This window comes from Mesocricetus auratus, unplaced genomic scaffold (assembly GCF_017639785.1).
Source record: "Mesocricetus auratus isolate SY011 unplaced genomic scaffold, BCM_Maur_2.0 Super-Scaffold_6730, whole genome shotgun sequence".
NCBI lineage: Eukaryota > Metazoa > Chordata > Mammalia > Rodentia > Cricetidae > Mesocricetus > Mesocricetus auratus.
Genome location: NW_024429184.1, coordinates 99057487 through 99074881, shown reverse-complemented (window position 1 = coordinate 99074881; position 17395 = coordinate 99057487). Strand labels below are relative to the sequence as shown.

General features: G+C 40.4%; 1 protein-coding gene across 1 annotated transcript in view; it reads right to left on the bottom strand.

Moving 5' to 3' along the window:
- Marchf3 (membrane associated ring-CH-type finger 3) overlaps positions 1 to 17395 on the bottom strand; it is a 145281-nt gene that overhangs the window by 108318 nt on the left and 19568 nt on the right. The window lies entirely within an intron of this gene.

The window sequence follows — 17395 nt, the reverse complement described above, 5'->3', positions numbered from 1 at the left end:
GAAAACAAAATAGAAACATCATAGAGAAAAACCAAGTAAGTAATGAAGCAGTGTACACCAAACAGAAGAGACTCAAGAAAACCCATGCTTCATTTCAAAACTGCAGACTAATGAAGAATCAAAGTAGACCAAATAAGTGAACACGACAAGGTTCTGAAACTTAAAACTCTCTATTAAGACATAAAGATGACTAGTAGAGTAATTAAAACAATAACTACCAAATTAGGAAGAGCAAAACATAAGGAAACAAATAGCATATGTAGGCCATTATTATTATTACTAACTACATGAGACTGTAGCCACCTGCACATATCTATTATAAGAGACAAATGTCCTGGGAAAATGGACTTTGGCTCATGTTTTGGGGTCAGAAAACAACCCATGGGAGTTGGTACTCTCTTTGCATCCAGGGACTGAAGTGATGTCATCATGCTTGGCAGCAAGCAATCTCACCTACAAGCTGCCTCACCAGACCCTCACTGGAAGATACTTTTAAATTTTAACCTTGTTTTAATCAAGTAATGTAGCCATGTGAAACAGAAAACTTTAAGGCAATTCAAAAGAGCACTGGTTTAGTACCAGACTGAACAGTGTGTGAAGCCCAAAACCTTTGTTCAGCACTGAGAAGCCATGGCTGTTCCCTTTGGACTCTAAAGTTTAGAGTAGCAACAACAGTACTAAGAAAAGTCTTACCAGCTTGTCTCTATTATGATGAGGATCTAGTAAGAGGATCTCAGAAAATAGCAACAAACAGGCTAGCTATGCAGCAAAGAATTTGAAACTTAGAGGATATGTGAGATTGCAAACTTTCTTTTTGGGGTGACACAACACATCTCTTCTGAGTATGTGGCTCCTATTCTGTTCCATGCTCACCAGAGTGTTACGGAGGTTTTATTTTTTATCAAATGCCTCTATAATGTCAATGTGAAAAGTTTTAAAAATATATTTGTTATTAAATTCTAACAATTTGTGAGATGGGTGACACCATGAATAAGATACAAATGATATACGAGGTAGGATGTCACACAAATTAACCACATAAGCTCTTAATTTCCAGAATGCCTGTTTGAGATAAGGAATAATGTAGTGTTTTTGTGGGTCTGTCTGTCTGTCTGTCTGTCTGTCTATCTATCTATCTATCTATCTATCTATCTATCTATCTATCTATCTATCTATCATCTATCTATTTATTATTCAGGTTTTTCAAGACGGGGTTTCTCTGTGTAACAGTACTAACTGTCCTGGAACTTACTTTGTAAATCAGGCTGGCCTCAAACTCACTGAGATCTGCCTTCCTCCACCTCTGAGTTCTGGGATTAAAGGTGTGTGCAACCATAGCCCGGCATGTTTCTGTGTGTGTTTAAGACAAGAATTCAAGTATAGTTAGGAACCCATACTGAGTTTACATAAGCTAGTAAGGAATTGCCTTTTGTCTGAAGTCAAAGGGCCCTCGAATGAGCTGGTCAGGCTTTAGTTAACTATACCCACTATACATCACTCAGACTTCTGAGGTGCCCAGATATATGTAATATGAAGTAAAAAAAAATCCCAAGTCTTATCCCAAAATACAGACTCTGAGTCAGAAGCATGATTTTTTACCTTTCTCTCTAAATAAGACAATTTGAGAGAGAGAGAAAAAAAATCAAGCTTGAAACACAGTAACACTTATTTTGGCAAGACAGCAACCAAAATCTAAAGTACAAACTATATGCCAAAATGCTAAAGGCATTGAGGAACAAATCACAATATTGCAGGATAACACACCAAACACAAGATACTTAAATTATAATTTAACATTTTCCTAGTTAGGTTTTTGTCAACTTGACACAAGCCAGGGTTATGTAAGAGGACTCTCAGTTAAGAAAAATGCCTGCATTAGATCGCCTGTAGGCAAGTCTGTAGGGAATTTTCTTGATTAATTACTGATGTTGGAGGGCCTAACTCACTGTCAGTGCCACCTCTGGTCCTGGGCAGTATAAGAAAGCGGACTGAGCAAGCCATGGGGAGCAAGTCAGTAGGCAGAGTTCCTGTTCTCTGCTTCAGTTATTGCCTCCATGCCTGACCTGTGTGACTTCTTAATGATGGGGCAGGATGGTGAGTTGTAAGATGAAATGGACACTTTCCTCCCCTAGTTGCTTTTGGTTATACTATTTATTACAGCATCAGGAAGAAAACTAACAAATAGGATACACTATTGAAAAACTATGCTCAGTTTTAGCTAGAGATTAAATGTACTTCTTCATATTTTTCTCAAATAAAATCATAGTTTACTGTTTAATCTCAACTTACAGCTCTTCTCTCAGGGCAAAGCAACCACTACATACACATCAAAAACTCTCTTGTTAATGTAGCCATTTCCTTGGCTCATTCAACATGCAATGCACATGACTCCAAGGACTATAGTCTGGGGCAAGTGTACACAGACCAAAAAATTACAAGTTTCAAACCTTGCTCTTAAAATCATAGGACACTCAGGCTATTTTTACTTCTAACAGGATGTCACACTGTCATTTGATCATCAGACTACCTTAGTATGACAAGAACTACCTGTTGCCAGTTTGAAGGGACTGGAAATGAAACTTTTAAAAGTACTGTATCTGTGAATGGTGGAATAAGGTCATGACAATTGTTGGTTTACATTCTTCTATAGTTTCAGCACTGAACAGTCTATGAGGCTCAAGGACTTTATCAAGTTAAATGATGGTGTAGCATCCTAAAAAGTAGAAAAATCACTTCGTCATAATCCATTTACAGTCTTAAGTCTGAGGAAGAACCAAAATCAAATTTTTATTATTACAACTATATGCATGTAATCCAAATTCATCAATAATTTAGTTGCCGTACTCCTCCTGGTGATGGCATGGATCTCATTTAGGGGATGCATGTCAGTGCACTGGAAATCTAAGTGCAAAAATGAACCAATAGATGTGTAAACTGGGGCATAGAATTCATCTCTATGCCTTCCTCTGGCTGAGAAGGGGGTGAGATCTGTGGAGTGTTTAGTGAATCTTCCTGTGATCCAGAAAACTATAAATTGCAACACATTTCAAAGAAAGGAACATTTCATTGGTACTACCAGTATGAACATTTTAATTATAATCCTTAAGGCTCATCAGTGGTAATTAAGAATCACTTCCTATTGTATTATGGCCACCCCCTGGTGTCATCTGCAGTCATATCAACTTGTGTTTACAAAAATGGAGTGGTACCTCAGCTTCTTTAATCAATGCCTTTCCCTTGGCAAATGAATTCCTTTGTGAATTTTCCACATGCCTCACAATAGTGCTCAAAGACATTTCCACTCTCTAGCTTCCTTTGAACTGGCCTCTTGGCTCTGCTGACTGGGTATTCTTGAGGCCATGTGGAAAATACAAAGTTGGACAATTCACTTGGTCTACAAACACTAGTAGTCTGAGAAAACTATTTACTGAATAATGAAAGGGCACACTATTGTGTAGGCTTAGGTTATACTAGGTAGACAGTTGCAAAACTACCAGGCATTTGGTACAATCAAAACCTGTGACTTTTCCCCTACTTTTTCTCATACTTACATGCTGACAACCCAGCTCTAAAGCATTCACCTGCAGTGGGATCATGAGTTGAAAACAAAAACAGGCCTCTCTCTCCATCTTGCTAGCACAGGATATCCCACTTCTTGCTCTTTACGGCCTTGTCCAAAATGACATTTGTAAGAATGTGAAATCAGCCCCCAGCAAAAGAACTTACTAATGATGCCTGAGAATGATCTCTCTCCCATGGCACCTCTGAAGAAGCAGGCAGGGGAGGGTGCATGTAGCACTGTGACCAGTAGGCAGGTGTTTGAATGGGCATATTCCTGAAGCAAAATCACACAGAAAATAGGAAGTTTCCATTTGTTGTCTCCACTCTTTTCTATTTGGCTACAGCAGAGGTGTGAGAAAACTATAACAACCCCACAGAGTCCTGTGGCCTGAGTTGCACATTTTCCTTAGTCAGGATCCTTTATTGTCTCTGGTATAAGCACTGCGTTTTAGTTATATGCTCTTGGGGTTACTGCCCAGAGTTCCCGGTCAGGGTGCTGAGTTGGCTACTGAAAGTTACCAAGGAACATGGAAGGTCCATGAATCTTTAACTTTTTCTCCTTGTTTTTTGACAGCCATCTGAATAGATTGATCAGGTCACCATCACCCACAACAAGCCACATAAGGGTGTATCAGCTTGTCAACTTGATACACCTGGGAAGAGGGAGCCTCAACTGGGGAATTGCCTCGATTAGATTGACCTGTGGGTAAGTCTTTGGAACCCTTCCTTCCTTCCTTCTACCCTTCCTTGCTTCCTTTCTCCCTTCCTTCCTTCTTTCCTTCCTTTCCTTCCTTCCTTCCTTCCTTTCTTCCTTCTTTCTACCCTTCCTTGTTTCCTTTCTCCCTCCCTCCCTCCCTTCCTTCTTTTCTTCCCTCCCTCCCTCCTTCCTTCTACTCTTCCTTGCTTCCTTTCTCCCTTCTGCCCTCCCTCCCTCCCTTCCTTCCTTCCTTCTTTTCTTCCTTCCTTCTTTCCTTCCACCTTTCCTCTCTTATTACCAATGTGGGAGGGCTCATCTCACTGTGGTAGTGCAACACCTGGGCAGGTAGTTCTGGGTTATAAACAAAAGCAGGATGAGCGAAAACACAAGGAGCAGTCAGTGAGCAGTTACTCCATAGTTTTTGCTTCAGTTCTTGTACCAGGTTCCTGTCTTGTATTTCCTCAATGATGGACTATGATGAGGAACTATAAGCTGAATAAGCCCTTTCCTCCCCATGTTGGTTTTAGTCAGTGTTTTATCACAGTAACCAAGAAAGCACAACATATCGAACACAGCAATACATCCTCAGATGAGTATCTAAAAGAATGAATTCTCAGGCAATTGAGAATTTGAATACATCTTGGAAAGATCACCCTGTTACAAAATGTCCATCTTCAAGTTTCTGACAGATGACGTCTTTAGAGGTCATCAATACTACAACTTTGGTGATCCTTTGAAGGACCTAGGAAATCCTAGTTTTCCTAGATCATCTGCAAAACTTCTCCAGTCTTTCCTGATTATCAGGGTACAGTCTTACCAAACAGTCAAACATTCTCATTAAACATTTCTGAGGAAGAAAAGAAGTTCTGTATATAAATAAAAAACTTAAGCTATTAAGACGGGGTCTACAACCCTATTCCACATCTCTCTTCCTCTCTTCCTGAGGCAACAAAACCCAAATAGAACTTTTAAGTGCCTTTTAATCTACCTAACATACACATCCTACTGAGATGATCTAAAATAGTGTAGATGGTTACATCCATCTTAATTATAGACCTTTTGAATTCTCATGAATATTATAGAAATGCAACATACTTCAGCTACTCTAGAGGAGTCAGTAGTTCCTCCCCACCCAAGCCCTATTCTCAGACTCCCCAGTATTGATTATAGGTGTGTGATACCATGCCGGGCTTTTACTGTTTTTTTTCTAAGAGTTGAACTAGCCAAGGGTAGTGACACCTATAAACCAGGTTACCAAGAACACTGAGGTAGGCTGTGTGTTTGAGATTAACTATGACAACTTAGATATTGTTTTCAAAATAAACTTTTAAAAAAGAACTGGGAGGGAAGCTCAGTGGTAAAAGTTTGCATCTAATCCACACTACTGAAAATAAGCACGTTGATATTCATCTGTTAGCCTACTCAGTAAACCCATCTCTTGGTAATTAAGAAATGCTAACATGTTCACTTGCATGCATGTACACACAAAAAAGGCATGAGGGACTGTGTATGTAACTCAGATATAGAGACCTTGTTTTGAATTCAAGAAGCCTTGGGTTCAGGTCCCAGCACAATATGAGTGTGACATTGGATTCCTGCAAACCTAAGCATTTAGGAGCTGGAGACAGAAGGTTGGGATAGTAAAAGTCAGGCTCAACTACACAACTGAGTTAGAGCCTAGGCTGGGCTCCATGAGACCCAGTCTCAACAAAACAAAAACAAAACAAAACATTATGTGAATATTTACTGCGGCTTTATTGATAGTGAGCCAAATCTGGAAACAATCCAATTTCCTATAGCTGATCACCAGATAAAGAGTAGAATCATAATTGAATATTACATAGAAATGAAAAGGAAGTGTCTATTGTTACACACAATAACATGGACACACTTCAAATGAAAAGGCTTTGGGAAAGAAGCCCAACGCAAACCCGGATATATATGATTCCCTGGCAAAGGCAAAACAATAGAGTTAGAAAATGTACCATATAGCTGTGGATGTAGCTCAATGCTAGAATGTTTGCTCAACATGTGCAAGATCTTGGATTTGATCCCTAGTAGAGCAAATCATCACCACTATTACCACCACCCACCACCACCAAACAAAGAACTAGGTCAGAGTGAACAGAGGTTGGTTGTGGAGGAGGAGCAGACTCCAAAGGGCATGAGAAAACTTGGGGTTGTGGTAATAGCTACACAACTACATGTATTTGTCAAAGTGAACAGCATCATTCATTGGTTAAATTTTAGCCGGGTGGTGGTGGCGCACGCCTTTAATCCCAGCACTCGGGAGGCAGAGGCAGGCAGATCTGTGAGTTGGAGACTGGGCTGGACTGACAGCCTCCAAAACAATACAGAGAAACCCTGTCTTGTAAAAACCAAAAAAAAAAAAAAAAGGTTAAATTTTGTGAAGGTAAACTGTGTCTCAATCAACCAAAGTGAAGTCTCCGTGTAAAGAATTGAGCACAAGAGACACAGACTTCTAAACAACAGGTTAGTTTCCCACCATCATCAAGATCTGCTGTCCCCATCTTGAGAGCTGGGGGTGGTAGCATCTGAGAAACAGACACTATTTACCTAAAGCATTAATATGCAAACCTCCTAGCCAATGGTTCTGAGGACATTAAGTCTGTTCTTTGGGAGGCTCTGGCATTCTGATACTGAGGTGCTGTCCATTTAGCTGGTTGCTGCACATGTTCCTTTGTATAGAGTCTGCCTGAATGTCAGTGTTTTCACAATCATGGGAGTCAAGAGATTATTGCAGAATGAGAAGTTGAACTTACTTCATGTGCTTTTTATGAAATGAAACAAATTAATCTTTACTATTTTGTCTGGACATAATAGGGAAGAATCTCTAATTTGGTGACATTATCATAGACAATTTCCACAGAATTAGTATTTTAGCAGAAAAATATGCCCACACCATCAGATACTGTCTCCACTTTGAATGGCTATGACTTAAATTTAAGTCTTATTTTTTTCCTCAACCTTCCCCCAACAAATACATCAGTTAAGCATAAATGGAGAAACACCTAGCAGAAGTAAATGCCAAGGGAAGACAACATGAGCAACTGACTGAAACGTTCAGCCTTTGGCAGCTGCCAGAGCTACTCAGATGCTGTCAATGTAAGCGTGGTGTGATATGTTAGAAGCAGGGGTCTATGTGAACTGCTGAGACAGCAAGGGGAGGCAACTGGAGCAGCCTCAGAACGTAACCTTCACTCTGGGTCCTTCAAGGATGGATAAGGTGTGAGACTCCAGACGTTTCTGGCTGAGGGACTAGCTTTGCATACCTTGAGTCCACATTTCTTTAAGCAATCCATCATCTGCTGGGTTGGTAGAACCTAGAAGTTATGGGTATTTAATCTTTTCTCCCAAATTCAATGCCTTCAGGCCTCAGGACTCCCCATTTCTCCATGAGTCCTAAAGACTCTACAATTAATGGGAACAACAAGAAATAGAGATGGGATAATAAGTAATTCTAAATTCTGAAACATGGTCAAAATGGTGGCATTTTCTTTCACAATTAAGAAATCTGATTTGGCAATTAAGAAATCATTAAGCAGCCTTAATAGGGAAACTTTTGGTAGACAATGAGTGAGGTGTCCTGATGAATCATTCTTGCTACAGTTCTACCGTTTGAGTCACCCACATTTTTCATTAGGGTATTTTAGCAGGCAGTAGGTGGGTGTGCACTGCTTGTGGCTGACCATAGAGATGGGCAGAGCTGAGTGTGAGAAGAGTAGGAAAGGGAAAAGAGGGCACACTGGTGGCACACTTTGAGAGGGACCAGAGACCCATCGGGGACTTTAATTCCACGGTGAGGGACATCAACAAAATAGCACTGATATGTAATTCAGGAGGATCTTCACTATAGCATTACCATTGCAAACTAAGATGGATATTATCTACATGTTCAATGGAGAGCTGCTAAAATCAGTAATTGATTATTTATACACAGTGAATTCAACAGAGTCAGAAAGAAAAAAAGTGTGAAAAGAAAGTTGTCCAGTATAAATTAGTTAAAAACCAGAGTCCAGAAGAATAAGAGCAACAGACTTCTACTGCATATGCATACACACTTAGAGCAGCACACATTAAAATGCTAATATTGATTATTGGTTATAGTTGGGAAGGAAATGAGAGGCAGGAGAGAAAACTTTATTACACAATTTACATCTGTCTGTAACTGTTTATTACTAAAACCAATTCCAGAGCATTTATTTTCATCTGTTAATAAAATGAGGGTAATTGAAACAACATGAGCAACAATCTTGGAGCTAGCCTCCCAACAAAGGGCACCTAAAAACTGTACTGCCTTCTCAACAATTTCTCACTTCATTGAGCATCTCTGGAGACAACTTGGTTACAGAACATTATGTCCTCTGAGCATGATCTGACCAGTTGTTTCCTTGACTTTTAGAATGAATATCTTCTGCATCATCTACTATGAGCTTCAGGTTCCTACCAAACTAATACTACAGCCCTCTCTCTGCATATTCATATGCTCACAGAGCCACTTACATCTGGGATCTGTTCTGCAAGTATCTGAGGATGAAGTTAATGGGATACATTGTGGTCTTCTGCTGGTTTTCCCAGCAATAGTACATGAAGGCAGAATCTCACTTTATAATGAAGAATGCTAACAAGTACTTTCTGGGGCTAACCTGAAGCACCATCTGAAAACTGGGTGGAATAGGGATACTATTACAGGATAGAAGTCAAACTTAACTTTAGCCTAGGGCTGGGGAGATTCCTCAGTGAGGAGGGACACTTTCTTCCCTCAATGTGAGCATCTGAGTTCAGATCCCTGGTACCCACATAAAAACTGTGCATGGCTACACAGTACTGTAAACTCAGTGCTAGGGCAAGGGGTTGCCAAGACCACAAGATCAAGATCATTGAGCACTGATGGCTAGCCAGCCTAGCTGCAAAACATGTTTTCAGGTTTCATGAGAGACCCTATCTCAAGGAATACGGTGAAAAAGGAGTAAGGACTCCCACATCCTCCTCTGGCCTCTACATGCATGTCTATGGGTACACACACACACACACACACACACACACACACACACACACACACACACACACACACACACCCCAAATAAGAAGCTTCACTTAATAAGTGGTTACTGACATGTTACTGCAATCCTTGAGCAACTAACACTAGAGTATAGTACGAAGTTTAGATCCAGAAAGGAACAGACATGGCATGAAAGCACAAGAGAGCTAGTCAGAGACAACTTCCCTGGTAGAGAGAGGACAGGTTTGAATTGTCCCAGCAGAAGAAACACAAGTAGACCGCAGAATGAGAAGACGGGAACAGCACACGGTTAGCTTCCATGTGACATGGAAGGGAAGGCAGAGCGCTAAAAACTCACTCCGGAAGGGCTGGAATGCTGCCCAAGGAGACTGAACGTCCTTCGCCCAGGACTGCACTAAGATTTCTTGGCATAGTCATGATGGAACCACTGTGAACCAGAAAGGAATTTTGGTGCTGGAGAACTGGATGGCTCAGTGTTACAGTGTGATGAACCAAAATTAGATGAGTGACAATGAGAGACTTTAGTCTGTGTGAGCCACTGTGTGTCAGTTAGGGAATATGCATAACTAAGACAGAGAAATTCGTTAACAGAGGCAGATGAAGCAGTCCAGGAGATCAGATGTTTACAGAGGGATACCGGTTTGTTGTTTATTTATTTATTTGTGTAGACAGGGTTTTCTATGTAGCTCAGGCTAGCCTGGAATTCTCAATCCTTTGCCTTAGCCTCTTGGAAGCTGTGATTATAGCTATGTGCCACTGTACCTGGCTTTTGATTTTTCTCATCCCCCTGAGTTTGGGGGATGAGATTTGGTCAAGAGTCAGTGAATCTGCTTGACACGATCCTTGAGAAAGATTCTGGATTTTTCCTCCTCGTATCTGAGGATATGATTCCAAACACACAGATATAAGCCCCTTCTAGATTCTGTTTCAGATTCAATTAGTACTAGAAGCAAGGGGGAAAAGTCCCCAAATCTGAAAAATCTCAATCCCTTCCAGTCATAAGCATATGCACTATTGGAACAAAAGCTTTAAAGATGGAAATGAAGTGGCTCAAGACTCATGATGAACTAGCCTTAGTGAGAAAACACTGATTAAGGAATTGTTTCCCTGCTCTTATGCATGCCTGAGTGTGCACTTTAAAGCAATTTCTGATCTTTTCTTTGTCACAGTTAGAAAGCTTTATTGTTTTCTGAAGCAGTATTTTAACTAAAGCTCTACCTTCTGTGCCTCCTTGAAAAATGACCTCATTTTTGCAAGCCAGAAGATGGGAGTATTCCTACATATTAGGGGGAAGTTCTTCCCTAGCCAACAGGTACATTGAGGTACCCAAAGCAGGGGAGTCCCTAGGGCAATCTGTCCTGTAGTTTTAGACTTGCTTCCTTCCTTTATTTAAAGATCTTATTTATTATTTTAATTTATGTATACGAGTGTTACACCTGCATGTATGCATGTGCACAACATAGGTGCCTGGCACCCTGGAAGCCAGAAGAAGGAGTTGTATCCTCTGGAACTAGAGTTACAGGTTGTTGATTATTAGCTGTCCCAAGTGGGTTCTGGGAAATGAACCTGTTTCTCTATAAGAGCAGCAAGTTCTCTTAACCACTGAACATCTCTCTTGCTCTTCTATTCTGTTTCTATAGAAATGGTGTAATAACCTATCTAGGTTATCTTTCTGAATCCATCTTTGTCTCAAATTGACTGGATACTTTCTTTTTTATGTAAGATTATCCTTTCTCTCCTCTCCCCAATCTCCCTTCTATTTCTCTCTTAAATTATGTTAGGCCACCCATAATGCCTTTGTCATTTCCTACATTAAGTTAACAAAGATGACAGTGTAGGCTTGACTCTTGGGGAATTAACTGAATTCTATTACTATCACTAAGAAGAACAAACACTTATTTTGGAAATGATCACAAAGATAATCTTCTGATTTTTTTCTCAAAAGGAAGAAAATCACTTTGATTATAGAAACCATTAGAGGCTATCGGTAGTCTAAGAGCAATTAAAAATATTAAGAGAGTCGGGCGTTGGTGGCGCATGCCTTTAATCCCAGCACTCGAGAGGCAGAGGCAGGTGGATCTCTGTGAGTTTGAGGCCAGCCTGGTCTACAGAGCGAGTTCCAGGACAGCCTCCAAAACAATACAGAGAAACCCTGTCTCGAAAAAACAAAAAAATATATTAAGAGAAAAAAGGAAGATTAGTTTATTCTTCAAAACTTTCCTCTTAAGCAGTAGGAAGTTATGTCTTCATAACAGGGGAAATCTTAGGTCTTTGTGGGTTTTTCCCCTTTAATTTTGTGTAAGTCACAGAGTCAATAGAAAACCCCAAGCACAAGGAAATGGGGATTGGTGAAACACAAGCCAGCAGCTTCCATGTATCCATGTGCCAGCCAGTAAGCTCCTAACCTGCAATCAACCAAGCCCATTGGCTGATCAGAAAGTAGAAAATGCTGACTTACAGTGTTCAGAATTCTGCTTCAGGAGCTAAGGATAAAGTGTTGAAGCCCTGGTCCCTTTGCAAACCACTTTGACTTCCTCCAGCTTGGAGAAGGTGCCTCAGCTTGCAATGACAATAAACTGGAGAAACTACACTAGGCGGGCGTTTGGCCTCACCGCAACATGCTTGTTTCTTGACTTGGCTCCATACAACCCCCATGCAAACATTCAGCATTCCAAGGCTCTGGTCCCACCAGCAGGAAATGAGCCAATGCACTTTCTCACACTGGGCAGAACAGACAATTAGATGAGGTGGGAGAAAATCCACAGCAGGCTGGAGAAGGGACCCGTATGAATGCTTTAAAGACCAACCTGAGCAAAAGACAATTCAGATATTTGTTTTCCTCCAAGAATCCCTCCTCTCCTCTCTTGAGAAATTCTATTAGGTCAGCGATAATGCCTTTGTCCGCTTGGTATTCAAATTGACTAATCTGACTAGTATAGGCTTGACTAGGCTTGACTCTCGGGGAGTTAACCAGATGCTAGTATCACTATCACCAAGAAGCACAGCCAGTTGTTTTGGGAAATGATCATAATAGTAACCTGCTGAAATCCATCATTTAAATGACAGAAATCTCACTCATTCCTCTGTACCACTCCCACCCTCCCTGTCAATCCTCAGACCACGTCAGGACAAACTGAGAGACTGTAAAAATCCATTGGGCGAGAGAGGAAAGCCCTGAGATATCTATGGAGTTACCTGAAGAAGCTCTAAGTGATAGAGTAGAGTCAAAACCAGGCAGGTTAGATGGCTCAGGGGATAAAAGCACTTGCTGCCACCAAGGCTGATGACTCCAGTTTGATCCTCAGACTCCATGGTAGGAGAGAAATGACTCCTGAAAGTTGTCCTCTGACCTCCACATGTGTTCTGCAGCACATGCATGTGCACACAGATGACAACAGCACCAACAACAATAAACAAATGAGTGAAAACCTTTGATAGAGACCTGGAGGAATATTAGCCATGCCATATCAGGATGAAAGCATACATGCCAAAGTCCCAGAGGCTCCTGGCAAGCTTCTCCTTAGCAGCCCTCAAGGAGACACAGCATACTGTACTTTCACATAATTGCTTTTCAGGTCTGCCTCCTACACAATCCTTCAGTGAATACCTAAGTCAGCAAAACAACAGGAATTTTTATATTGATCCTGAAATACTGGCAAGTCTGTAAGCTATGGGACTCAGTTGGAGCAAAAACAAAATATTGCCAACTGCATAGGAAGTTCTTATTTAATAAGATGATGCAGAAAACATGTCCTTTTTCTTCCCCTTTCCAGATGGCAGATTTCTTTTTCCTTACACAATGCCCATTTGTGTGGCAATTATGCCCTAACCAGCTTTCAGTGAATGCATTAGAGCCATCTAGTCCAGCATAACTTCCTGAGTACCCTGCCCCTTGGAGACATGGAGTGTGTTTACTCCTGCATCTTGTGCTTCCAAGTTTCAAACTTCATCCTTGTTACCCCAGTTCACTCTCTCCCTGATATTCGGATTTTATCCACACTTACGGATTCCAAGCCACCAATTTACTCCCATGACAGTATCACCATCCTATTCAGTCACTACAGAAATGTCTTTCAAGCTGACCTGGTCTTTGGTACTCTGGTCACTTCAAGGTGACCTCAAAGAAAGATGTACTTTGAAAACATGTTGTTTTTTTTCCCATATGGTAGACTTTTCTAGAAGTCACATATAGGGCATAACTTGTTCATTTAAGAAATATATTGAGCATCTATTATTATAAGGCTCTCAATGCTGAGGCTACAACAAATGAGGTATTGTCCTTTTGGCCTTCTTCCTAGAGTACTAATTTACTACTGATGTACCATAGGGGGTATATATATATATATCTGTCCCAGCAAAGCCAAATTACAGTAACAAAGCAAAATAGTAATAATACTTTAAAATCAGGCTAAAGCTCAGTTTTCAAAAAACATAAAGGGCTGTTATATGTCTTTTAATATTTATGATCCTAAGTTCAATTCTCACTAGTGAGTTGGAAGAGACCTTTAATATCATTTAAACAAACTTGATTGTGCTATTCCTGTTCCCCTGTAACATAAGCCCCTCATCAATCTTCCTTTCTCCGTAGCTTCAACAAGACTCTCTTGGAAACAAGGTACCTAGGCTTCCCATCCCCAAATTCCTGCTCTCATGCACTGATTCTCACTGATAGGAGAATCAATTTTAGGGCCCAAAGTAGCATAACAGTCAGTTCTAGGCTGCCGAATCCATTGGTCTGGGTGGACTAAATGACTTAGTCACTGAGTTTGATGTCAACAGAGCCTCTCAATCTCAGATCTCTCAGTAATTCTAAGCCCTCAGATAGACAGAACAGCCCTAGATCTCACACTGGAAGGAAGAACAGGTAGGATGCAGGAGAAGCAGATGCTGCTGAGACAATTTACTGCACAGGATTACTAAGCAATCAAGAGACCTTTGGAGCGCCTTCACTAACAGGGCAGGACACAGGAATTTATAAACATCCTTGAGTAAATGAAGTGCTGACTCATGTCTCTCAAGTTGTTCTCTTAAAAAGCCCTAGAGTGTATGTAATTCTATTTCAATAAAAAACATATAAAATAAAGTCAATTTTATTATAAAAATACTAATACATGTTCATTGTTGAAAACATTAAAAACAAGAAAATACCATACACACACATACATATCTATCTATCTATCTATCTATCTATCTATCTATCTATCTATCCATCTATCTATCTATATATATGTATATCCCTGCGGCCAACCTACTAGAGGTTTTTTGATATTGTTTGACAAGGAAAGTAGACATTTGGCAATTCAGTTTTATTCTTGCCACTTTATTATAATAGGTCAGAGAGATGATGATTCTTTCTGTTCAGATATCCTAGCTAGACTCCCTGGACATAAACTATGTATAAACCAAACTTCACTGTTGTGCATAAAGCACTTTGACTTATCATGGCTTGGGTGACACGAAACCTGCCTCTCAACCCTACCACCATGACCTAAAACTTGGAGTCATCTTTGCTTCCTTTCTATTCTTCACCCCACATACAAAATCTATCACCAAGTCTTGTTTGTTCTGCTCCACTGAAGTCATTTCTCACGTTGTTGCTGCCTTACCCAAACCACCAAACCAGTATCAAGTTTTACCTGGTCCATAGCAGTGATGATGCTGGCTGCTTTGCCTCCACTTTCTAGTCACTGTATAATCTATTCTTCTTTGCAGCAACCAGTGATCCGAGTGTCCATAAAAATACAAATAAAATCGTGATGAATTTGGCTCTAGAAAAAATATATATGAGATGAGAGGCCATTTAGATGTGTTACATCTGGAGATCTCACGGCAGCACTGTACTTTGAAAAGTCAAGAATGAATCCTTTTACATGGAAATCAAGGAAGACAGCTGTAATCATTTGGACATATGCCACTCAGAACACTACATAATGGACACTACACATAGTGACACATTCCAGAGGATAGAGAGTAGGAAATGGGAAGATTGAGGAGGAACTGAATAGACTTTTTGAAGAATGACATGGCACATAAGGATTTAAAGAATGAAGCTGGGAAACCAACCCAGTCACCAGGAAGATGATAACTCCGTGGCAAGTGATGAATCTGGTTAAGAATTCCAGCCATACCACATGGCCTTTAGGGGAAAAGATCTTGCATTATCTCAGCCCTAATACCGTTTGTCTGCTGATTATCAGAAGATGAAGTAATGGAGATGAGAGCTATATTTAAATGATTGTTTTCAAGTTCTACCTCACCACTTAAGCCCAACCTACATACAATGTGCATCATTTCGTGACTATGAAAAACATACCTGCCTGTCTCTCTTCTTGGTGGCCTTCTCACTGAAAGAAGCTTGATGCTCATTGCATTCACATGGGCAAAGGCACTTGTATACATAAAACATCTAAACAAAAGAGATGGGCATAGACAAGAAAAGCGATTTCACTAACTCCAAACTGGACCAGTTGTTGCTATGGTTAGTCAGGGTTTGTTTTCTGTAATGAATGTAAAGATGATTAGTTGTTGCAGCACTCCACTGCTGCACTGGCACTAAGAGGGAACTGTCAAGAAACCTGGACAGCTTTCCCTCAGGTGAAGTAGCATCATTCAGGTGTTTAGCAGTGGCTGGGTCCATTAGTCTCCTTGTGGTGTGCTTCTCGTACAAGAATTCATGACTACTTGTACCATTTTTTTGTTTTCAGGCTGGGTGAGCTTCTTTCAAAAAGCCAGTTTGTAAATCAGACATTATCAGGAGTTTAAGATGGAATTAAGTTCTACTGGGTCCATGATTAGCTGTTGCTACAATAGAACGTGCTGGAAGAAACTCTGTCTGGAGGGAGTAATCGATAATCAGAGTAGAGGAGAGAACAGAACAATGACAGCAAGTCCCATGAGCCGGAGCAGCTGGGGAGCAGAGATCCCATCTTACTTATCTCCTTAGTCTTGGAACCTATCAGGTGCCTTGCATTCACGAAAACGCTTGTTGAACTGAATGGACAATTAGACTAAAAGAAAAAAAAGTCCCAGAGAGGAAAAGTTGGTGAGTGGGGTGGAAAACTAAAAGAATAATTTGTTAAGGGTACTGGAGAAAAAAAACTCTAGTAGCAGAGGAGTGGAGAAAAAAAATATAGCCATTTACAAAAAGTAGGTGGAGAATTGAATGTCAAAGGAAGATGCAACAAAAACTTTACATTTGTACACAGGTCTTCACAAATATAACATGCACACATTTATACACACATGTGCATATAAACATGGTAAATACCACTGGGGAGTTAGCATTTGCTACAAAGATGAAGGGCAGGGGGCTCTTGACGGTGTCCAGGTTGGTTTTAGCTCTTTTTCATGAGACAGGGATAGCTGGGGAAGCTGACTTGCAGTCAATAAGGGCAAAGGTCAATTGGAGGTGGTGCACACTGCAGGGGGGAAGCATGTCCACCAATAAGGCCCTCAACTGTAGGTTCTTAGTTCCACAGAAATGTCACTTATCCTAAAGGAGGTCCTTTCTAATTCTACTTCCTGATATAACCTCAAATCTACCTGAGGACCCACCTTGTTTTTATCATCTATATATAGCAGTGAGTATCTGTTCTCTATAAATAGGTTGCCAAGCTGTGCTGTGCTTTTGCAAACATTAAAGCAGAAACAGTCCTAACACAGATCGATGATGTTTGCCCATTTCCTCATGCTGCTCTGCTTATTTTTAGCCCCTATGCAGAGCCCAGTATTTATAGGAAGAAATTTCACATCACCTTCAGGAATACTACCAACTGATGACCAGGGCAGCAAAAAAAATAATGTACTTTAGTCTTGTCATGTCTTTAAAAAATAGTAATAAATTCAGACTCAGTAGGCATTTGTTCTACTACCTCATCACATGGATTTAGGCCTTTGGGAAAGAAGATCATGAAGCTTATAAAATTCTATCCTGATTTTAGTACTCCCTGTGTTCTTCCATCTGCCAATTTATCTAAGGTTCGATTCTTTATCCCACAGGCTCATAATCCAAAGAGAGAGCTCTGAGTTGTTCAGAAGTGAGAAGAGCTATAACCCTCAGCTTTCTTTACTAAAACATCATTTAGTACACAGAC